This window comes from Giraffa tippelskirchi, chromosome 14 (assembly GCF_054371585.1).
Source record: "Giraffa tippelskirchi isolate mGirTip1 chromosome 14, T2T-mGirTip1v1.2.pri, whole genome shotgun sequence".
Taxonomy (NCBI): domain Eukaryota; kingdom Metazoa; phylum Chordata; class Mammalia; order Artiodactyla; family Giraffidae; genus Giraffa; species Giraffa tippelskirchi.
The window spans coordinates 43,907,501-43,930,214 of record NC_137288.1 but is presented as its reverse complement, the minus strand read 5'-3'; the positions used below and the strand labels follow the sequence as shown (position 1 = coordinate 43,930,214).

The 22,714-nt window shown below is 39.3% G+C and overlaps 1 protein-coding gene and 1 non-coding gene across 7 annotated transcripts in view; one reads left to right on the top strand and one right to left on the bottom strand.

The window, feature by feature from the left end:
* The window catches only part of ZNF521 (zinc finger protein 521), an 865,909-nt gene that overhangs the window by 281,303 nt on the left and 561,892 nt on the right, over nucleotides 1-22,714 (bottom strand). The gene's annotated exons all lie outside the window — the stretch shown is intronic.
* On the top strand, nucleotides 1,242-1,348 carry LOC145534995 (U6 spliceosomal RNA). Its single transcript, XR_014075162.1, has one exon. It is a non-coding gene; the product is annotated as a U6 spliceosomal RNA (small nuclear RNA).

The following is a 22,714-nucleotide window of genomic DNA, read 5'->3' as shown; positions in this document are numbered from 1 at the left end:
GAACAGGGCTGTCTGGACCCCACCTGCCTGCTACTCTGCTGCCTCCCCTTTTTCTATTTTCAAGAAAAAGTAAACAAACAAAACAAAAGCACAAGCACTCTGAGGTGGTTAAGGATGCACATATCCAAACTGTAGCCTCAGCTGGCAGGACAGGGACAGCCATCGAGGTTGAGACCTGGTGATGCCAACAGGTGCAGGGAGCTCAAGGAATCATGGATACACACGGGCTCTTTTTACTTTTCCTACAATGTTTATGTTCTAATCACTCTATTCTCTGAAAGTTGTTAAACTGTTTTAAAGAAAAAAGGGGGGGAAAGAGAGAGAGAGAAAACCTTTTCATGTACTTTTCTTTCCTGCCTCTAAAATCTTAGCTAGAAAGAAATATAGAGAGACAGACATATCTCTATGCTAAACAAAATCACACACTTGGAGTTTAGAATTTCAGTGGGTTGGCTTGATTGTTCCACAGGTCTATCACGGTCCTTGAAGACCAAAGAGAACTATCACAGATGCTCTATTAGGAAGGGACACATGCCAAATATGAACATATCGCCACTCTTCTTTATACAATGAAATTCCTCATAGGAGGATGCTGAGTGGGAGGAAATTAGCCTTGAGAGAGGTTAAAACACACACACAAAGACACATACACACCAAACAATACACACTCACCCTTTGGAACCAGATAAAGTTTCTCTTCTTCCAATCAGAATCCTACTCAAATTTCCTTCCTTGACTTCATCCACCTTTATCTTTAACATGAAATTTAGAAGAAAGCAATCGTAGCACTCTAACTTTCATAAAGAGTACTTATAAATAGATTCCTGCCCTAATCATTTAACCTTCCATTTGAGTGACTGTGGTTGTCTTGTTGCACCTTCAGCAAACAAACATTTACTGAGCATCCACATAGTAAGAGGCATTTGGCTAAAGCCCTGGGCTTCCCAGGTAGCCCTAGTGGTAAAGAACCTGCCTGCCAATGCAGGAGACATAAGAGACGTGGGTTCGATTCCTGGGTGGGGAAGGTCCCCTGGAGGAGGGCACAGAAACCCACTCCAGGATTCTTGATGGAAAATCCCATGGAAAGAGGAGTGGTCCATAGGGTAGCAAAGAGTCAGACACGACTGAAGCGACTCAGCTCACACACACAGGAGATACAATGTCTAAGACTTGGTCCTTGTCCTAAGGAGCTTAAAATCTTCTGCACAGCTTCTCAACCAGTGGGTCAAAAGGGGGTTCAGGTGCTCGCTTTGGCAGCACATATACTAAAATTGGAACGATACAGAGAAGATTAGCATGGCCCCTGCGCAAGGATGACACGCAAATTCGTGAAGCGTTCCATATTTTTACATGACTGAGCAAATGAACTGAACTGAACTGATGATTCAACACATGAAGTAATCAGTCTAAGAAAATATAGTGTTCATTGTGTTTACAAATAAACTAGATGAATAAAAAAAAAAAGGGGGGGTTCAGGTGTTCGAGAATACTGACTCCACCCTCCAAGTGGCCAGCTTACAGCTAAGATAACTGGACAGGCCAACTGCTTCTCCATTTATCCAAGTGTTTCCTTCAAAATGTTTCATTTTTCTGTGTGTGTGCCATGACATGAGAAGGGCTGGGAAGCACTGGGGCAGAGAAAGGGAGAGATGAATAAACCGATAACCGAAGAAGGTGGTGCTCAGCTGGAGGGGCTTTTCAGTCGGATGGGGCAGCGCAGAAAAATGTTAGCTAAAGAGGGGCAGCACTGGGCTGTTTTAAAGGATGAGTGGTACTGAGGATGGGCTTCCCTGGTAGCTCAGCTGGTAAAGAATCCACCTACAATGCAGGCGATCTGGATTTGACCCCTGGGTTGGAAGATCCCCTAGAGGAGGGCATGGCAACCCACTCTAGTATTCTTGCCTAGAGAATCCCCATGGACACAGGAGCCTGGCGGGCTACAGTCCATGGGGTCGCAAAGAGTTGGATAGGACTGAGTGACTAAGCACAGCACAGTACTGAGGACAAGTGATAGACGGCACTCCAAAAAGAGGAAACAGGGGAATCCCCCGGTGGGCCAGAGGTTAAGAATCCGCCTTGCAGTGTCGAAGACATAGGTTCAGTCCCTGGTGGGGGAACTAAGGCCCCACATGGCTTGGTGCAACTGAGCCCATGCCTTAATTAGTGAGTCCATGCAATGTAATGAAATATCCCACATGACACAACTAAGACCTGATGCTGATGCAGCCAAATAAATACACACGCTTTCTTTTTTTTTTTTTTTTTAAGAGGAAACATATGTAAAGACAGAGATGCAAAACATGACGCTTTCCAAGAACCGCAAGCTCTTCTGTGCTACTCAAATGAGGGGCTCTGGATAGAATGGAAGGAAACGGGAGCAGTGGCAGAGATGAGGATGGAAAAGTGAGCGGCTCACGAAGGAACTACTGTGGGCTAAATAGTCAGATGGTAACCTGGTGCTATGAGAAATCACTGGAGGACTTTAAGGAAAGTGACCGATTTCATGTACATTTTAGAGAGATGCCCCACTGGTGATTAAGAAGGAGGTTTGGAAAGAGACCAGAACTGGAAGCAAAGAGACCAGTATGGAGATTCTGACACAATGCAGGGAAGAAGTGCGGAGAGAGCAAGCTAAATCAGTAGCAGAAAGGGTGAACGGGAGGCACCCCAGAAACAGGATCTGGAGGACTTCAGATGGACTGTGGGCCTAAGAAAAGGGGGAGCCGGCTCAGTGACAGCCAGGCGTCAGGCATGGTGGAGCCGGTCCTAGAGATGAACTTACTGTCTTAGCTTCAAGACAAGCGCATTAACCAAGGCTAATTAAACAGGTGTATGAACCATGGCTTTTTTCACTATCTTCATACCCAGATTTCAGCTTTTATCTGTAATCCCAATAAAGCCAAAGCTGGAGAGAGATTGGACAGAAATACCACAATCACACCAGCTAACTTTTTAATCTAATGGGAGAGATTCGCAAAGGCCCGCTGACACTTTCTGGGACTTAAAAGGTCTTTGGTGAGATTCCTTTTACTTTGGTCTTGTTTCAAACACACATAAAGCCAAGGAAAAATAAATCCACAATTTGACTAAAAACAAAAACAGATATTGATTCTAATAGCTCTCTTTTATTCTCTTTTAGGGAAAAAAAATTAACTCTTAGTTTAAGTTACTATGATTCAGCATGTAGTTCACGATCCTTTCTGAAAGACAACCTGATACACTAGACCACTACTGTCAACAATATAAATCCAAATGAATACATTAAAACATTCACATTAAAAGGCTCAGCCTTGGGACTTTCCCTGGTGGTCCACCGGTTAAGAATCCACCCAGCACAGCAGGGGACATGGATTCGATTCCTAGTCAGGGAACTAGGATCCCACATGCCGAGGAAAAGAGCAAGTAAGCCCATGTGCCACAACTACTGAGTCCATGCGCCACAACTAGAGAGTCCTTGCCCCGAAAGGAACCATCCCGCCTGACACAAGAAAAACCTAGGATGTCGCAACTAAGATCCAAAATAGACAAATAAATAATAAAATAAATAAATGAATACTTTTTAAAAAAGAAACAAAAGGCTTAGGCTTCCTGTGGAAGAAAATAGAGCAAGAAACCACAAAAATGACAAGTCAACCTGACAAGCATGAGATGGAAACACTTACAACGGGTACACAAAACCAAAATCATCTAACCTAATAGAGAAAAACATTACCCTGGAAAGGTTTTGTTCTGTTTTTCCCCTAGAAGAAGGGTTTTCGGTGAGCTCTCCCATGTCTTTTTATTGTTGTTGCTGTTTTGTTTGGTGGGGCTTCTTGGCAAACACTTTTGTTCTCACCAGATTTGAGTCCCTTCATTCTTCCACTTAGCCTGGTGCCTTCATGTTCAACATCACTGGCCCACTGGGAAGGGGCTGGTAACACATCTGAGTATAGTCCCTAACTCCCTACAAAAACCGACAAACAAAACCAACTTCTACATCCCTAAGCTCAATCTTCAACCAAGTCCACGGACCCTTTGTTCAATTTTATATTAGAAAAATATTACATAAAGTTATTGTTAATATCCAGATACACTGGTCTAATTTTCTACAGCCAAGTGATTTTAAAACTGCTAAAAATCTACTCTGGAGGAAAACAAATTATTTAAAAACATTTATGTGTAGTTTTTAAGCACGTAAAGACCACGTACCCTGAAAAATGCTTCTTAGGGCAACTACAACAATAAATGAAACATGTTTCTGAACCTAGGATTCAGACATCTGGATATCTGGGGAAGAGTCTACTTATTTTTTCTTTAAATGTCATCAGTAAGCCTCAGGTATAGGATTAATAGTATAGTGAGGAAGTATTACCCCACCCAGGCAAAGAAAATCTGGGAAGAAAAGCTTTATATTCCAGACATCATATTTTCTGATACTTCTCCCAACTGTTCTTATGACTTCAGCTATTTTCTATAATGCCAATCCAATTGTAACAATATTTCTTAATTGGACATTTAAAGTTAACTATCTCAACAATTACTGAAGCACACTAGCTTAGGGAGAGTTTTGTTTTGAACAAGAAACATTAGTTTGCTGCAATGTAACAAGACTCATCTCTAAATTTTGAGATGATAAACTCCAATCTCATTCACAAAAATCAATTCAATATTACCACTCCTTTCTCTTTATTAGTGACTTTGCTTTCGCTTTTGTTTTAATTCAGGAAGTTCCTCTTTTTAATTGCAATGGTATATTTGAAAGACAGGGAAAATCGATTTTGTCTAAAGGTTGTGAGTTAAACACAACATTTGGGGCATTATTATCCCACTAAATGGAATCATATCACCCAGGAACATGAAAAATCTTGCCTATTTTTTTTTTCCTTTTTCTCCTTCCGAAGGGCCAACTGGTTCTCAAACTGGGGATCAAACTGTCATTAAAATATAGAGTGGAAAATTATTTTAAAACAACATTTTAAAAGATTTTTTCTTTCCTTTCAAGCTGGCACACAAGTAAGTGGATAGCCTACATTTCTAAGAAATGATCCCATTCAGGAAGATAAGAATGCAGTTTCCAAATAACTTCTTCAGTAACTTAATGGCTCAGCAACAAAGAAAGAAGGAATGAGAAAGATCCTATAAAATACGGTACTCGTTTGTACAATGAAAGATCAGAGCAAAAAGTGAGGCTGTGATTTATGGCTTATGAGCTATTACAAAATACAAGAAAATTTATATGCAATTGGAAAAAAAGAAATTCATTTTGTTCCCCTTTAGTTGGGCTAATAAATTTAAAAATATAGGCAAACCTAAATGTCTAAGTTTCCTTCAGCCTTACAAACAAAACAAGAAAAGCCACATAACCAAAAATAAACTATAAAAATAGATCATTATTGATTAAGTACCATTTCTGAAACACTTTCTTTAAGGAATTTGAAACAAAGGAAATAAATGAGCATCCTTTTAAAAAACTTCTTAACTGCACATTTTATTTCCTAGAACACAACTACTTACATTTCCATATGAGTTTAATCAATGTTTTCCTTTAGTTCTAATGCAATCTCTCCAAAAAGCAGATTTTAATAATGTACCTTTTCTTACAGAATGACAACCTTGCCAAATGTGCATTCCATCTGCATGGATCTGCAGACAAGTAATAAAGACACCAGTGTCATTAGCATAATCAATACACAATTTACAGAGCTACCCAGATAGAACTGAAAGTGAACGTGTATGCCATTATCTTAGTAACTATAAATTAATAGTCGCTTGTAGAAATATATTCCCACTTACATTGTTTCAATCCTGATTTGTCAAGAAATAAATATATATACATATATAGAGACATGTTTCAAATGATGATTTATCATCAGACAATCTCCAAATATGCATAAAAGTAAAATCAACTAAATCAATCAAACATAGGGCAGAATGGCTGACAAATACCCACAGTTAATCATTTTTTTACCATATGCTTTAATAAGCAGAATACACACACACACACACACATATATAATATATTAATAAATAGATTTCACTGGAAAAGGAACATGCTCTCAGATGGTGAGCCAGGAGATCGCACTCTATTTCCTTAAAAGAATAATAAGGACACTAATCACTAATCTTGTCAATTCTACCACTTGCTGCTTGCAATTTTGAAAGTTTATATTTAACCAACATTTTTAAAAAATATGTGCCATCTCTAAAACATCATCTCTAAGTCATCAGAATTGGCATCATTTCTTCAGGGATGGTGATGGGTCGTGCCCAGTTCCCTCCACAGATGGCATCAATGTCTCACCAGCTCCCGGCACAGAGCATCCCCAACACGTGTGTCCATCTTGTCATAAAAACAGAAAATTTGCATGAAAAAGTGGCATATTTCAAACAGGAGAACACAGACACTGCTTCAGGATGGTAAGCTGCCAGTGGGAAATATGAATTTCTTTTTCCCCTAGCTTCTCCGCACAGTGGATTTAAAACAGCTACTGTGACACTGGGTCTTCCCTGGTGGCTCAGTGGTAAAGAATCCACCTGCCAATGCAGGAGACAAGAGTTCCATCCCTGGGTCGGGAAGATCCCCTGGAGGAGAAAATGGCAACCCACTCCAGTATTCTTGCCTGGAGAATTCCATGGACAGAGGAGCCTGCCGGGCTACAGTCCAGGGGGTTGCAAAGAGTCAGACACAACGTAGCAACTAAATAACAACATCCAGTATGACATTACAGGAAGATATTCAGCCCAAAGTCAGATGCACTGCTCTAACTGTGCAGGCACTGCCATCACTCACTTTCTCCTGTCACTCAGACTGGGGGAGGGCTCCACCTTCGCCTTTGAGGGAGGGCTCCACCTTTGCCTTTGAGGGACAGCATCCAGAAGAACACCTTTGAAAGGCCACTGAACCTCTGCAAGGGGGTATTTCTGCTGAGATTTCACCAGCAATGGGAAAACACTCCTGGATCCCTCACTCCAGCACCCCACGCCCACCTCCTCAAAAATATCTCCCAGATCAGCTTTCTGAGGCATGCGATTTTTTTTTATTATCAGAAGCTAAAGCCTTGAAATGACTGAGCGACTGAACAACAGCAAAGCCTTTAATCACACAATTAGGGATTTGTCAGGTATCCACTGCTTTCAATTTTCTCCCAGATGTAACTGACTAATATCTTATCTTTTTTTTCTTGTAGAAGTAACTTTTGGGGGGTGGGGGTGAAATAGTAGAAGGAACTGAGATTGAAATGCTTAAAGCAAAAAAGAACACCAAAGGGGGACTGTGGTGGCCAATGTTAGTTGCTCAGTCGTGTCCAACTCTTTGCAACCCCATGGACTGTAGCCCACCAGGCTCCTCTGTCCATGGAATTCTCCAGGCAAGAATACTGCTGCTGCTGCTGCTAAGTCGCTTCAGTCGTGTCCGACTCTGTGCGACCCCATAGACGGCAGCCCACCAGGCTCCCCGTCCCTGAGATTCTCCAGGCAAGAATACTGGAGTGGGTTGCCATTTCCTTCTCCAATGCATGAAAATGAAAAGTGAAAGTGAAGTCACTCAGTCGTGTCTGACTCCTAGCGACCCCATGGACTGCAACCTATCAGGCTCCTCCGTCCATGGGATTTTCCAGGCAAGAGCACTGGAATGGGTAGCAATTTCCTTCTCCAGGGGATCTTCCTGACCCAGGGATCAAACCCGCATCCCCTGTGTATACTGCGTTCAGGCGGATTCTTTACCATCTGAGCCACCAGGGAAGCCCAAAAGGAGACTTAGAGGTTTCATAACATGCAGAATTCAAACACAGGTCATCAGGCATGGCATCCTTCAGATCAACTCACCGGGACACACTAGTGGTGCTTAGACGACACAAGTCTGAGAACAGCTAACACTAGACTAAGGAAGGCGACTCTCAGCGCAGGGGGCCCCGACTCTGGCTTGTGTTAAGCAGCTGAGAAGGATGGGGAAAGTCACTTTAGCATCCACAGTCTAGAATGTGTACAGCCATAAGAGGCCATTCCTAGAATCAGAAGTCAAGAGACTTGAGACTCTTTCCTGTTCTGTCACAAAGCCCTGGTGTGATTGGGACAGGCCACAGAGGCTTCTCCAGTCTTGGAGACGTCGGGGAAAATCCAGCATCCTTGCCCAGCTTGGACCACTGCATCTCCCAGGCTCTAACCTCGTCTCTAACAAGACCTCCAGCCCCAGACAGCACTGACCTGTCAGGAAACTGAACAGCCACCCCAGCCCTTTCAAAAGGGTCTTCTAGAATATCTATTTTAAATTATCTTAAAGTGGAATTTCTTTCATCACTTACTATCATTTAAGGATATTCCACTCATTAAAAGTGGCCTCGCACAATCCTCTTGACTCTCTCCACCCTGATTTTCAATTACTATTTCTTTCACTTCATTTAGCACTAAGGTTGAAGGAAAAAAAGTATAAATGGATATTTGAAAGTCGTCTGATCGGATGTATTAAGGTTTTTGGCTCTGTCTGTACAGAAAGACAACTTTATGACAGTTGTCATTTAGTTAAACTAAAAAGACATGGTCGTGTCTACCCAGAGTATCAGACAAATGAGTGCTGAGGTCAACCAGCGGGCAAAGCACAGGCTGGGTTTCTAAAGCCCAAAGGGACAGTTGAAGCCCAGCAATCTGGGAGTGGGAACTGGGTGATTTCATGAACTAAGCACAGAGAGGACTGGCGGCTGAATGAGCAAGGGAAGGCAAGGGGAAATAAAAAGAAAGCAAACTGAGCCATTAGGACTTACTGCAGCAAAGAATAGAAAAGAAATGAAGAGGAAAGAAAACTCAGACAATCGGCTCCCAAATAAGGTTTCACATAAAATTAAAGCAGCAGCTAGACACAGCCAGACACAGGCTGGTAGGTAACAGCCAGACAGCAGACACATTCTGTCTTCACATCCTCTACTCGCTCTGCTCCTAGACAACTCAGCTGAAGCCCAGAAGAAGATGCTTCTAGATCAATTTACTGATGGGTACTGTGATACAGAAAATCACCTCCTTGTTTAACTAATTCCTTTGCAAACCCAAGCCCAGATTTACCTTTTTAATTTAAGGATTATTAATAAATCTACTATGATTAAACCTTCATAATGATATGTGAATTATTTGTCTCTAGCTCCTCTCCCAAGAACAATTAGCCTACCTTTGCAAATGAGCATTTAGCATCGGCCCTTTCGCAAAGAACCACAAAGACAAAGGCCTGAAGTACGGAGAAGATGGCAGAGGCTCTAAAATTAATTAGCTCCACTTTATGTTTCCATTATCTTTTAATTGGAATTTCTGCAGGAATTCTTCCTTCAGAACTCTCTCTACACTGGCACAGCAAAGTGGAGCTTGGAATCAAGAGCTGCTTTGGCCAATGGGAAAGGATGGGTCATGGAGGACTGAACCAGCAAAGACATCCACAAGGGACCCACCCAAGTCAGGTCTCTGAAAACTGTGTCCAGCCAGACAGGTACCCGGAAATCCACAGAAAAGACATGTACCCATAGGATGAAGGGTTTCCCCCAAAAGCGAGAAAACCTTTGAGAATGAGAGTAAGAAACATGGACTAGGTATTTCTTATCCAACAGACACTATTCTAAGAGCTTATATGGATTAACTGAATTCTCACAACCCTATGAATTAGGGTAACACCCTCACCTGGGGCTTCCCAGGTAGCTCAGTAGTAAAGAATCTGCCTGCAGTACAGGAGATGTGGGTTTGATCCCGGGGTCGGGAAGATCCCCTGGAGGAGAGCATGACAACCCACTCCAGTATTCTTGCCTTGAAAATCCCACAGAGGAAGCTGGCGGGACCATGAGGTTGCAAAGAGTCGGACACGTTTAAAGCGACTGACCATGCACACACAATCTCTCACTTATAGACACAGAAACTGTAGTTCCATGTTATTTCATAATTTGCACAGGGTAAACAAGATTGAAATTTCAACTCAGGAAGTCTGACTTAACACTCATGCTTTTAACCACCATACTTTATTAAATGTTTGCTAAGCATCTATTTTATTTCCAAAAATATGCTTAGGTGCTGGATCCAAAAAGGTGAAGAGGGGTAGATAGGCTCTGAAGCCAGTGTAATAAGATGAAACTAAATAAATGATCAGGAAAAAGAAAAAAACCTTTCTACATCACACACAATCTCTATGAGTTACAAGGAAAAGCCTGACAAAACTGAAAATTAAAATATTTAAATTTCTCTATGGCAAAAGAAAAAAAAATTACCCACCCACAAAGTCAAAAAGCCAAACTAGGGAAATTATTTGCAGCATGTATGTCAGAAAAAAGGACTAATTTTCTTATTAATATGAGCTGCTTTTTCAAATGAAAAGACAAAAGGGCAAAGGAAATAAAAAAGGCAATTCACAGAAAAATAAATACAAATGTTATATAAACATATGAAAAAATGCTTATAATTATAGAAATGTTAATTAAAATGTCAATGAAATACCAGTTTGTTTATTTCACAAGCCACATCAGTAAAGATAAAGTATTTAAACATAGGCACTCTCTAATCCTGCTGCTAACAGCAGTGTGAACTGGCGTCACCTCTGTGGAGGGCACATTTGCAGTACCTATCAAAACGTTAAATGTGTGTTCTCTCTATCCAACAATTCCATTTTTAGGAATTTACAACATGTACATAATCACACATATTAGCAAGGCTGGGTGTATGCTCATTGAAGCAACGTGTGTAAATAGTAAAATAAATAAAATCAGTTCAGTCGCTCAGTCCTGTCTGACTCTTTGCAACCCCATGGACTGCAGCATACCAGGCTTCCTTATCCATCAACAACTCCCAGAGCTTACTCAAACTCATGTCCATTGAGTCAGTGATGCCATCCAACCAATTTATTCTCTGTCGTCCCCTTCTCCTCTCACCTTCAATCTTTAAATGACACAACACCATACAATGGATAGAGTTGTTAGAACAAAGGTGCTAAGTGTTGATATGAAGGAATTTTTAGGAAGTACACTTAGGGAGGACAACACAGAGAGTACTACCTTTCATTTGAGAATAAAAGGTATCCAAGATACCCACATAAATGCACTGCCATCTAAGAACGGTTCACTTCACTGCCAAAGGTCTTTATCATTAAAATCCTCCTCCTCTTTAAATAACAGCGGGACAGATATTTCAAGAAGTCTTAGTGAGTTGTATTAAAGGGCAACACATCACCAACATCTGGCTTTTCGAAAGTTCACTTTCTGCCACTTGGATTTTACGAAAGATCTACATAGGTACCTGCTTTCTCCAACTGAAAGAAATCCAAAGAGCATTTTTGATTTTAGAAAAGAAGGTGCAGTGCAAAAGTAGCATTCAGCACATTTGTTTTGCAGCGAGTCCAGCTGTTATAAAGGCCGTGCACACTCCCAGAGCAAGAGGGGCACCAGCACACTCCGTTCCCAGGAACCACACTGGGCATCTCTGCATCAGGCCGCCAGAGCTTTGAACTGTGTCTGTGAGCATCTGGGCTTTATCTCGATTCATTTTGTGCATCTGTTAGCAAGATGTGTCCTAAGGTAATTGCTTCTTCACTATACACCAGTCCCTATACAAAAGGTTTCATAGGAATGCTCTATATCCAGACAGCTTGGGGGTGGGGGGCTCTATTAGCCTCTCCAGAGTATAGAGGCCCCTCAGTACGACCTGGCTTGGAGAATTATGTGGATGGCGATAAGGGTTGGATATACGCAGATTCAAACATCCTCTCACAGACTGTCTGTTGGGACTTCATGAATAATACCATCGTGAATAGAGACAACAGAACTGTCAAAAAAATGTGACCTGAAAGTGAAAAAAAAAAAAACTGTTGGTAGGTAGATTACTGGTTTTTATCATCTTTCTACAGTTTTTCTACGTAATTTTTCAATCAGAGAATACACTCATGAATTGTTGATGCATTGTCATATTCTAATATTTACCAAGTTCCTTGATGTGGAAATTGTGCTAAGAATTTGCAAAGATCATAAGCAGAAATATATTACATGATTCGTATATATCAAGGTGAAATGGAGAAAAGAGTTTTAAATTGGCTAATGATGCCAAATGAGGGAGTTTATCCCATAAAGAAGGCTGAGCGTTGAAAAATAGATGCTTTTTAATTGTGGTGCTGGAGAAGACTCTTCCGAGTCCCTTGGACAGCAAGAAGATCAAACCAGTCATTCCTAAAGAAAATTAACCCTGAATATTCACTGGAAGAACTGATGCCAAAGCTGAAGCTCTAATACTTTAGCCAACAATGTTAAGAGCTGACTCATTGGAAAAGACACTGATGCTGGGAAAGACTGAAGGCAAAAGGAGAAGGGGGTGGCAGAGGATGAAATGGTTGTATGGCATCACCGACTCAATGGACATGAGTCTGAGGAAACTCCAGGAGAAAGTGAAGGACAGGGGACCTGGCATGTTGCAGTCCATGGGGTCACAAAGAGTCAAACACAACTTAGCGACTGAACAACAACATCCCATATTTAGACAGCATTATAAGAATTATAAGAAATCCAGATATTTGGAAGAAAAAAATAGATCTAAGTGATGAAAAACTCAACAAATAGAGTTAGGGTAGTTTACATAGAGTGGAAAAATCAGCCCAAGCACAAAGGATGGCCAGAACTTGTATACAAGCTGCTGCTGCTAAGTCGCTTCAGTCGTGTCCGACTCTGTGCGACCCCATAGACAGCAGCTCACCAGGCTCCGCCATCCCTAGGATTCTCCAGGCAAGAATACTGGAGTGGGTTGCCATTTCCTTCTCCAGGGCATGAAAGGGAAAAGTGAAAGTGAAGTTGCTCAGTCGTGTCCAACTCTTAACAACCCCATGGACTGTAGCCTACCAGGCTCCTCCATCCATGGGATTTTCCAGGCAAGAGTACTGGAGTGGGGTGCCATTGCCTTCTCCGTGTATACAAGCTAGTCATGTGCAAATAATATAACAGACACCATTTGTATGAATTGCAAGTATACTGTTGCAAAACTAAGTATAGTTTGGAGTTACACAACCTTAAGAGGACACATGGGCTCCAAAAGTAAAGAATCTGCCTGTAATGAAGGTGACCCGGGCTCAATCCCTGGGTTGGAAAGATCCCCCGGAGAAGGGAATGTCTACCCTTTAGTATTCTTGCCTGGACAATTCCATGGACAGAGGAGCCTGGTGGGCTACACTTCATACGGTCGGAAAGTTACTCAGTCAGACACAGTTAAGTAATTAAATTCTATTCTATTCTAAGAGGCACACAGAGTCATCTAAACATGTCTTCATAGACTGTTAGATCTGCGAAAACCACGAACAACTGAGTCTGACTTGTTCCTGACTGTATCCTTAGCACCTAACATATAACTGGTTCTCAATAAGAATTCCTGTAGAATCATGAGCACTCTCAATAGTTTGCATTTAAAAACACGTTAAACCTCAGATTTGGTTTGAAAGTGCTTCCTTCAGGATCCTTTCCTGACCTCACTCATATCTTTCTGAAATGTTTGCATAACACCCAGGGCTTTCCCTTTACCTAATTATAAATTACTAGCATCTGTTGAATCGTGCATTTAATGTGTTTCCATTGCTTGACTGTGACTTCACAAGAACACAGACCCTGTCGGTCTCCTTCACAGCATCCCCAACTCCTAGCACTCTAGGACTGGAAAATGATGAATGTGCAGTAAGTATTTGTTGATTAAACACATGAGCGCATGAATGCCTTTGTAAGTTTGTTTGCTTACTATCTAGTTTTAGGATATGGGGATTCAAAGAGAATAAAACACTGAACGTTGCTCTCAAAGGGTTTATCAACAAACCAGAAAACCAAGTTAGTGTCATAGTTTCTACAGTATATGAGCTGTGGAAGAGATGATAAAGAGAGGAGGCATTTTAACTCCGGCCAGTCAGAAAAAGCCCCACAGAAGATGTGAGATGAACCTTAAGAAATGAAAACAATATGCAAACCCTTATCATGGTACAAAACCAACCTGAGAATCCATAATCTAAGCCTAGAGGAATGAAGCTAGGAAAATCATCAAAGGTTTGGGAAATGTTGCTTTATGAAAATGGTACTAGCATTTGGGTAAGTGGATGGACATGAATTGAAGATGAGGAGCCAGTGTAAGTCAAACTAAATTAAAATGCTATCTTTAAAGCAACACACTTTGACCTTGTACAGCTGCAGGTTCATAGCTATTCCCACTGCAAAAATCCACATGAGATCCAGGCAAACATAGAGTTGGTCACTCACTCACACGTACACACAAATTCTAGACCAAAGAAGCTGCTGCTGTTAGGGCTGCTCCTAGTGAGATATGACAAACCCCTAGTGGGGTGAATTGGTCACTGGCCCAACGTTCTTCTCTAGAACCTGCAAACTGCTCTATGGAAATTGCAGAATTTGAACCGAGTTTGAACCGAGTCAGCTTCCTTATAAAGGCCCCGAGAATGGTTTCGTGTGTAACACATGTGTCTTTCTATGTTAGTTCCTTAAATAGAGAGTCTGGACAAGAAATCACAGTGAGAAGTTAAGATCATCTAACCTCTGCTGTTTGATTTTTTTTTTTCCATCAGCTACAACTCAATCAAGTTCACAATTTTAAAAGCATGCCTGCCCCATTAATATGAATTATTGATCAACTTGCAAGAATTACAATTTCTCAATATGAGAATTCTATGATGTTAGAGAGAGAAGGGAAATCAGAAGTCATCAACACATTTCTTTGGTTAAAAAAATTATAAATGATTTTGGTTCCATGGACATTTACTGAGCACTTAGTATGAGTCAGGCACCTGACTGACCCCCTCTTGGCCTGAGGGACCCAGAAGCAAAGACAGAGCTGGGAAGCCATCCCAGGGTGGGCCAGCCCATTGCACTCATATTGGATTTCAATGTATGCAAATCAACAAATACAAAAAACATTTAACAGGAGCTATAAAATGGTGTTATTATCTTGTAATGGTTTTATTTTGAAGATTAAAAATTTGATATAATGATGTAATACTTACATAAATGACCTATGTGATTTTGGAGGAGGCAAAAGGGACTTCTATGAATCGTCTTTTTCTCTGGTCAGTTACACCCCCCCATCACCAATGATTGTGCACTCACGTCTATGAACATCAAGACCATCAAGACATCCACTATCATTATCCCTAAATTGTCCTATGCTTAAGATCTATGACTCTGTAAAAGTTTGTTTCAAGGCATTCACCTATTTTCCTGGGGAAAAATAATTAAACCTACATTGTGGACGTTTCAATACCAACTTGTTTCATTCTTTAGTGTTCTATTCCTGAATATTTAATGGAATGAATTCCTCTTGACTTGTTTCACCTCAATTTTGTAGAGGAGGGACTCCTAACTGAGGCTTTGTTTCACTGTTTTTGAATAATACACACATTCTCCAAGAGCCTCGAATTATTTCAAGAATGCCATAAATTGTCTGAAAATTTTACAAACTTGCCTTCAGTATCTCATTATTAACTTTTAGAAATGTTATCTAGATTATTATTAGAAACATTATTATTAGAAATAATTACCTAGATCTTTTAGGAGGGCTAAAAGATTTTAAAAAATCCAAAAAGGGTTGGAAACAAATATTCTATATATTATGTTTAGTGATTTCAACTCAAGTGTATATCTAACTCTTAATCAGAAGAGAAAATAAAGCTCACTTTTCTCAAAAAGTATAACTCACCAAACTTTTAGTGCCAAAAATGTTTTTGATGATCATTTTATCTAACTTTTTAAACTGACCCAACTTGCTAAAGAGTGAATACCATACATGCTAAAGAGTATATACCATACACACATATCTCCCACTACCTGCATGGTTGCCTTCTCCTAAATTAAAAAGCAATGGAAAGCATTTAAAACCTCATCCAATTTTCTAGACTATAATGCTTCATAAAAGCCAAGCTTACGTCTAGTTCACAACTGAATATTTGGAATTAGCAATGTGCACAGACAAATAAACACTAGAAAAAACAAACAAAAAAGAACTTGTTGAATCAGTAAATGAGCCCCTTTGGTCTACAGAGAAGAAATCTGAACCTAGAGAACAGAGGGTAAGTGATTTGCCAAAAACTGCAGATAGCAAATAAGAGCTCACCCTCTGTGCCCTTTCCACTGCACAGCCATCTCCTTACAAGTACACTAATATCCAAGTCACAATACTTACGACCATAACTAATTGTTTCTGTTTTTATTCTCAACTCTTTCCAGGAATTAATATGCATTCCCTTGAGGCCACAGTTCTTTTTCATTCCTGCCTAATGTCCGCAAAAAAGTGCATCCAACTTTTCCTTTCGCACACTGACAGCCCCAAACCAGCGTCCACATGGCAATTTCAGACTCTGCACATCAGTTAATAAACAAAACATTCGCTCAAACTCATGATGGCATCACCTTCCCAACCAATAATTCTCCCTCAGCTTTACTGATACTTGATAGGTAGACCGATGTTAATTGCCTTTTTTAACTGTATAAAAAATAAGAAAAGACTAAATTGTGAATACTACTGAGAGAAAGGGTATGCCTAATAAACTTCTAACAGTTTGAGACACACTAAATCAATAGAAGTGCTGAAAGCAATTACTGTTTAGTCATATTCACACAGGCTTCCCAGGTGGTCCAGTGGCAAAGAATCTGCCTGCCAGTATAGGAGACACAGGAGGCTCAGGTTTGACCCCTGGGTTGGGAAGATCCCTTGGAGTGCAACCCACTTCAGTATGCTTGCCTGGAAAATTTCATGGACAGAGGAGTCTGTCAGGGTACAGTCCATGGGGTTGCAAAGAATCAGACACAATTGAGTGCACACACACACACACACACACATACACACACACACACACACTCACACATGTACTAGACCTGATCTGGTTCTATTGTGAAAGAAAAGAATAGTATTAGCGAACAGTTCTGAAATGCTAGAATTTGTTTCTAAAAGTCAATATATTGTTTAAAAAGTTGTAACTTTTTAGAGTCCTGGTCACAGCACCCCCTATAGTACCGCAATTTATCATTCAACTTATGGACCCTTCAGCTCTTCATGGGTTTTCACAATTGTACTCTATATGAATATACGGGGCTGTCTATACTTGAGAATGAGAACCCTTATCACCTTCATTCTGGTCAGGTAAATAATTTTCCATCATAATGCACTGATGGGACAAGAAATTTGGGGAAAAGCCAATCTTGAGGAAGAGCGGAGAAATAACTTCAGTGAAATAATGAATTTCAATGGTACACTGATTTTAATTCCTAAAAAGAAACTCTATTCTTTACAGCAATGCCAATTTTTATTAGGCCAAATCCAATTCAATCCATTTTTTTTCCTTAAAAAGTGATTAACACATATGAATTTGCTGACCAAACTGTACTTTAAATAGAACATCAGAGTATGTTTGTGTGTGTGTACATATTCCTTATGTGTATATTTTCTACTGAGTTGTGATAACTGAAACCTTTTGATTTCACATATATAAAAATGTTGTTGAAAGCGAAAGACCAAAACAACTCCTGCAGAATTATGAAAATGAATATTCTGAATGTCCATCACTGGACCATATTTAGTGGGAGACAGCTATGCTTTTGCATGAAGAGTATATGTTTTCCAAACCAAATCACCTTTGTTTGAAAACAAGACTTTAAATGCTCGACACGTGTTCAACACATCATACAGTTGACAAATTTACATATATATTTTTCATTTCAGAATTTTTCAAAGCATTTACTATCCCATAAAATTAAAATATATGGTGTCCAACAATAATCATTTTTAAAGGTATGCATTTATCCTTTTTTTCTTTCAGTCTTCCAAGAAAGTGGAATTTCTAGACAGTCATATTTGAATCTGGATTTTTTTTTTTTAATGAGCAAATTATAAACCTCTGCAATCAGGCAATGAGAGTAGAAAAGCCAACTGTAGTGTGTGCTTCCATTACAATGATACCCCCAAGATCAGCTCAATGCCTGTAGCTGTGGCAGGGTCCCCAGACAGCCGGATGACTGCTGCTTGATCATTATCCCCGCTAAAACTGAAGCTACTGAAGTTTTAAAGAATTCGTATCTTACTGAATTTCTTTCATCTCTAATAATTACTAAACTGGCATAATTACTTATACTAGAGGTGGAGTGTGATGCATGCTAAAAGCCCAAGCTGCCTAAAATTAAAGTTTAAAAAAAAAAAAAGCCACGACTCTACTTAGTTTTCAAAGATTTATCTTGTGTCAGGCTTTTATGCCAAGAGTTGCATAATTATTTAAACCATTTAAAAGCTTTCCTTACACTATTTGATTAATACTATAACAGAGCTATTTAAATTTACTAATGTTAACTTTAATGTTTAAGTTTTAATTGCTTTGTAATAACATTGTTGCAGAGCATATTTTAAATCAGACAAGTACACTTTCATTATAGCAAACAAGGTATATGCAATCCCAGCTAGTGTACCATGTAATCCCCAAACAAAAAACAAGAACGTATTTCAGATTTAATTGAAATTGGATTAGAAACTTGTGTGCATTCCCCCCTCCCCCTCCCCACCCCCCCACAGAACTAACTTTAACCTTTGACAGCACAACGGGTGTCAATGGAGAAAAAAATTAAATACTTCTGGGAAAATACTTAGCCAGAATATCAGCCTTTGTATCAAAATCTCATTCAATTCAAGAGCAGTCACAACATATTACTTAATGACAACATTTACATTTTAAACAATCCATAGGCTTCTAAAATATGTTTCAAGTGTTGCAAGCCTCACAATCATTTTCTCTAAAAAATAACTAAAAGTTCAACATGGTATCCATTAAATCCAGCCATGAGGAATGTATTCTATGGCAAGAGAATTAGTGACATTAAACCAGCAATGTGAATTCTGTCAGATGAATTAATAAAGCAGAGTAATAGGAAAACCAGATCTTTCATAAAATTTTTAATTGATCTTGGTAGAATTGCTTTTTTCTACTATCAAAACCTCTTTCTCCTGATTGCCTGGTTTTACATCAAAATGAAAACTCAAGCAAGTATTTTGATGTTTCCATGTGTGTCAACAAGTATTTCACTAGAATTTACCTGATTAGCCAATTCTCAAAAACAGATTTTCTCTAAAAATAAAAGGGAGCAAAAATGTTCCTATAAAATGAAAAGAAATACCCTACAAATATGCTATAAGACTTGCAATGACCCAAACAAGCAAGCAGAAAGAACTAAGTATAACTACTGGAAGCAAAAAGTTGAAAAATTCTGTCATCACTATTAGGCATCACTGCTGTCAATAACTACAATGGATTTTAAGGGATATGGAAATACTCTGGCAAAACAAAAAAGAAGAATTATTAACAGCTTGCTTTATAAAAAGCTGCTAATCTCGAATCCCTTTGTAATTTCATTTTTACATGTACGCTTTTATGTTCCATATCCTATGTTTCACCCTTTTTGGACTGGATGAATAAAAGCCAACAATCCACTCACGCATCAAACAGATGTTTTTGTTTTTAAGGCCAAGTGGAATCTTATGAATTTTTGTCCCTTTCCTTTAAGAAGATGCTGCCAGAACTGCTGAAATTGTGAAACTAGCATTTTGGAAAACACTCATTGGACCATCAGTTCTGCAAGTTTGACTAGCACTCATGGGATGCGTGCCAACAGTAATTGCTGTTTTTGTTTATGTCGGATTGTCTACTGATTGGACTATAATCAATTTAACGACTTCAACATCTAGTCAGTATAATTTAGAGGTGGAAGAGGGAAGGAACAGTGCCTGCTTGATAGATGCAGAAAAGTCCAACTGCAACTGTTGGAAAAGGGTACAAGCACTTAGCTTCTGAAGAGTTTCCAATACCCAGGCTTTTTAGCATCCACATTCAAAAGTAAACGCACATGTGGCTGTGTGCTGCAGAATTAGTAATTTGCCCTCACAATTATGAAAAAGAACATATATGTGTGTGTGTGTATATATATATATCTCTTTCCTAAATATTAAAAAAAAACTTACTTTAGGTTAACTCTAGCTATTAAAAAAGAGTCATGCTTCATTTGTTTAAAAATAGTTCTGAGCAAAAATCTACATTGCAGGCTTTAATTAAAAGTCTTTTTTTCTTACTATGGCATCATTTCCAAAACCAAAACTGAATCTCAAGTGATAAAGTTTTTTTTAGACAAGAAATAGAACATACACTGTATAAGAGAATCACTTTCTTTCGTTTTTTTAGTTATACTTCACCTGTCTACCTGTAAGAAAATGTATTTTTGACTTTGAAAAAAATGTGTTTAAATAAGGACTGGAGAGTTTAATGTTTCTATTAAATTTAGGAGCTAGTACAAGCTCCCTGCAGTGGCTCTTTTAACACCTACAATTTTGAGAGCTTTTCCACCAGAGAATACAGCCTAATAGATAGGTTTTCTGACTTTCAAAGGTTATGGATTTAAAACTCATTGCCTTTTCTTTCAAATTCCATAGTTTACATTTCTTCTTTAAATTGTGAGCTGAATTTTTGCCACCTCATTATATTTCTAAATAAATTACTTCTCCTTAAAAGAAAAAAAGAGCCACTTTATAAGTACAAAAGAAGGTAAATGGGAAAAAGGAAAAAGGTCAATTCTAAGTGTGATAACTTCGAAATGTGCCAAGTTACAAAGGGTTAGCTACTGTGACAGCCAAGTTAAACAAGGCATTTTGGGGCTGTCTTTCTGCCTGGTTCCCACCATTTCTCTCTAGAGACCCCTGGTATGGGTTTATGAACACCTGAGGGTCCAGATATCCTAATTGTGTTTTGTGTTTAACTTGGCCATTTAAATGTCTAAGTGCTCCCCTCTCTCCTGCCCAGCTTTATAACTTGGCTCTTACTGAATATCTCACACCTTGATGAAGTAGACCACTTTTTCCTTCTTCTGAGTGTTTTTTTGGAGTAAATTTCCAAAAAACAATGTTTTTAGCAGGTAAAAGGCTTGAGAAACTTCCATCAGAGAAGCACCACAAGAAACAGAATAAAGAGCCATCAAGGAAAAATGGAAATAGGTCACAGTGGACCAATTTGATGCCACTGATTTGCTATCTCAGAAAACAAGCTGACAGCAGAATTATTTTCAGGCAGGTAATCTACTCACATCTCATATCTACTCTCAGAAATGGAGATAAATATCCAACTAATACAAATGGGGTAGAGGGTGACTCATTTCATTGCTTGACCATCCATGCCTCTACATGCTGGCTTTGAGACTCTGTGTCATTAGACAGAAAGGGTTATTCTGAAGATTTTGTAGCATAAAGACAGAATAAGTTTCTTGACTGTGTGTGGACTGAGAGAATTTTGATGCTAGGGCTTTTAGAGGCAGAAGGGATGAAAGAGTTCCACGTTTCAAAATACAGTTCGCAGTTTTCACAAATAGAAAAATGAATCTTTCTGGTGTACAACAGTTTTAATGCACTTTGGAGGAGGTAAGGAGACCCAGCAGGGTATGCGCCACTGCACCCAGAAATGTGGTACCCACTCCCAGGAGGTGGGTTATTAGGACAATGACACAAAAGTTTGCTGCAAATAAAAAAACCCTGTATAATTTTAAAGTAAACATAATCATTCTTTCAAAATACTAAATTTCTGAGAATACACAAAATGAATGCAACTATTAATAGAATTTTTGGTAGTATTGATATTATTTGGTAGAATTATTTTTAAGCATTTGGTTGAAAACAAAAACTTTCAAGTTGACTGCCATTTTTTTTTTTAATGTTTGTACCTGCCTTATGTAAACTACTCCCCTGAGATAGTGGTTTCAAATTGTGATATCAGAAGTGACAGACATATCAGGAATATCTTTTAAACCTTGTTTGTTAAAGAAATAGTATGGACGGAGACAAGTTGGAGACTGAATGCAGAAGTTCATGTTTTATTTAGAAGGGCACATTGCATTTTCATGGTTTCCACTGTCTCCTTCAAATTGGTATAATCCGCAAGGTTTTGAAACACTGTCACTTGGCTAACAAAATCACCATTTTTATCTCTTAGTTGCAAAACTACTAATCAGTTCTTCATAATAGAAACTTAAAATCAAAGCTGTCTTTCTATGCCTGCTGACAGTAAAGTGCTGCTCACTGCTTATTATTATGCCAGAATATTTGTCATAATAATACCTCCCTGGCTTTTCTATGATCCAAGTGTGACCTTCCTGACAATCTAACGGACCGAACACTCCTCAAATGCATTTTGAAAACATGGAGACCCTTCCTGGAAGACACAGGGAAAGGAAAATAGTGAAGAAAACACCAGGTATTTAACAGGAGCCACCTAGAAAGCCATTCTACTGCTCCAAACTCGATACTAATATCACAATGGCTCATCTGACATTGCTCATCTCAATGTGTGTTTTTCCAGGTAAATGCATACCCTGAAGAAAAACAAACCCACTCTTCAGTGACGACTGTACTATTTTTATGCCTGTCTTCAGCTTCTCACCCCAAAGCGCAGCCAGCCCACCTGAGGCCATTCCCTCTTCTGGGAGCCTCCCAAGCAGCTGACAGAGGAGAACACCACTGTGTTCCGTGCCCACACAGAAAATGGAAGCTAAATCTTTGTTTTTAATGTAAATATTTTATTTAAAACTTGGCAGTTGAAACACAGATGCTGCTTCTTCATGGAGAAGATACCGGGAATATTTTTGCGATATGACATTTCAACAAAGAATAAAATGCCCTCTAACTCATTTTTCCTGACCATTTTTCTTTCCTTTTTCTTATTAATTTAAGGACTGCA